Raw genomic sequence first — 2,995 nt, forward strand, 5'->3', positions numbered from 1 at the left:
TGTTTGTGTTAACATTGGAAGTGTTGAATAGGAACATTAGAGAAGAAAAAGAAATAAAAGGAATGAAAATCAAAAAGGAAGAGTAAAAATTGCAAACCTTTGCAGATGACCTGGTATTCATATTAGAACATCCACTGGAAACAGCACCTAAATTAATAGAAAAAAATAGAAGAATACGGAAAAGTAGCAGGTTTGAAAATAAATAAAGATAAAACAAAGATATTAACAAAGAATATGCTAGCAAGATGAAAGAAAGAGCTGGAAGAAGTTTTAGAAATACAGGTCACAAACAAGTATTTAGGGATATACATTACACCAAGATGTAGTACACTGAAGGAGGACAATTATCTTAAACTCAAGCAGCAGATTGTGACAGATTTGACAAAATGGGAAAACTTACAATTATCATTGATTGGGAGAATATCTACATATCTACAATTATCATTGATTGGGAGAATTTTATATCTTTTCCAGACAATTCCAATTCAACTAGGGAAAGAGTTTTTTGAACACTTAAATAGAATTGTGCTGAAATATATCTGGCAGGGTAAAAAAGCAAGAATAAAATTAAAACTGTTACAAGATGCAAGAATAAGAGGAGGGTTTTCCTTGGCCAGTTGGGAGCTGTATTACCAGGTGACAAGTTTGATGTGGGTAAAGGAGTGGATAACATTAAGAAACAGTAGACTATTAACTTTAGAAGGGCATGACTTGCTGTTGGGATGGCATGCTTTCCTTTGGTACAAGGGAACTAAAACACAGGGGTATTTTAGAAGACATTACATTCAAGAGGCATTGTTTTTGAATTGGGAGAAGATAAAAAGACAATACTATTTTAAAATTCCATTATGGATATCTACTATTGAAGCTTTTTCTTATCCAATAATATATAAAAAGGAACAAACAGTTAGATATGGTGAGATATTGAATGAAAAGGGTGAACTTAAATCTATGCAAGCGTTGGAAGAACAAGATGTAAAAATGAACTGATTTTCATATTTGCAAACACAATCATCATTTGACAAAGATGTTAAAACAGAAGGTATTTATGATAAGTTGACTGATTTAGATACAATTTTGATGGGTTCTGATGAAAAAGTAATTAAAAAACTTTATGGAAATTTACTAGAATTTATCTTGGAAGAAGAACAAGTGAAAGAAATGATGATTGCTTGGGGGAAAATTTTGGATATGGGATTGATTTAGAAAAATGGCAAAAATTGTGGTCTCAAAATTATAAAATGACAATGTCAACTGCATATAAAGAAAATTTGTATAGATGTTTTACAGGTGGCATTTAACCCCGACGAGACTTGCGAGAATGTTTAAGAATAAATCAGATAAATCCTGGACATGTCATCAGATACCTGGTTCATATTACCACATGAGGTGGACATGCTCGGATGCAAAGAAATATTGGACTAAAATCCACACAGGGTTGGAAAAATTGATAAAACAACAAATAGACTTTAAACCTGAGATATTTTTATTGGGAATTATACCGGAAATATACCATAAAGAATTGAAATATTTGATTGTAAATGTTTTAACAGTGGCTAGAATTGTATTTGCAATGAACTGGAAAAATGACAAAATACCTATGCAGGAGGAAGTTATTAAGAAAATTATAGACTTTGCTGAAATGAGTAAATTGACATTTGAAATTAGAAAACAAGAAGATTCTAGCTCAGGTCTGGGTAGGGAAGAAGAAACCTGTAGCATTTTTATCAAAATTGATGGATCCGGTACTGCATGGTTGTTTTTGTGTATACAGGCAGTGGCAACTATGGCTATATTGGTGGAGGGAAGTAGGAAGCTAACTTTTGGAAGTGCTTTAGTGGTAAGCAGTCAGGTGAGGATCAGGTGAGAACAATTTTAATGCAGAGAGCACATAAATGGCTTACACATGCTAGATTATTGAAATATGAAGCAATTTTATTGTCTCTGGAGGATTTGCTTCTCTCAACTGACAGGAATTTAAATCCAGCTGAATTCCTTTTGGGAGAGAAACAAGAATGGGATAATATAGAACATGATTGTATTGAAGCTATTTACAGACTAAGATAAGAGAAGATTTGGAAGATAGTCCAATAGAGGGAGGTATTAATTTGTTTACTGATGGATTTTCTTGAGTAGAAAATGGTAAACATATGAATGGGTATGCAATTGTTAATGGAGATATGTCTGAAGTATTGAAGATGGGCAGTTTGTCTGCTGGATACTCCACACAAGTGTGCGAAGTATTTGCTTTATTACAAGTCTTGAAACTTTTAGAAAATGAAGTGGGTAATATTTATACAGATTCCAAATATGCCTATGGTATCTTACAAACTTTTGAGAAAATTTGGTTAGAAAGAGGCCTTATTACAAGTAAAGGAAAAGAAGTAAGACAGGTAGATCTTATCAAAGCTGTATTAAAAGCAGCTGAAGTTCCGGAACGTTTAGCTATAATACATGTTGAAGCTCATAGGAAGGGAAATTCCAAAGAGATTTTAGGAAATAAATTCACAGATGAAGCAGCTAAAGAAGCTGCCCGTATGGGAAAAGAAGTGAAGCTAATGGTCTTGATTCCTGTTTTGGAATGGGATGTAAAACAAGATTTAACTGATGAAGAAGAGAAACAGATGAAGTTAGAAGGTGCTACTTGTGTTGATGGAAAATGGGTAACAGAAAATGGGTTACAAATAGTTAGTAAGCCTATTATGAGAAACATAATAGAAAAAGTACATGAGGGTATTCATTGGGGAACACAAGCACTTGCGGATTTTGTGAAGAGAAAATATATTTGTAGAGGTATGTTTACAATAGCTAGTGAGTAGAAAGCAAGTAGAAAATGTATACATTGTGTACGAATAAATAAGAAGATGATGCATAAGAATATGCAAGGAGGAAGAGATTTAGCTGTCTGGCCATTTCAGAGAATACAAGTTGATTATACTGAAATGCCAGCTGTCAGTACATTGAAATATCTGTTGGTAATTGTTGATCATTTGAC

The sequence above is a fragment of the Pseudonaja textilis genome, chromosome Z (assembly GCF_049901715.1).
Source record: "Pseudonaja textilis isolate UNSWEBS1 chromosome Z, rPseTex1.2, whole genome shotgun sequence".
In the NCBI taxonomy this organism is placed as follows: Eukaryota; Metazoa; Chordata; class Lepidosauria; order Squamata; family Elapidae; genus Pseudonaja; species Pseudonaja textilis.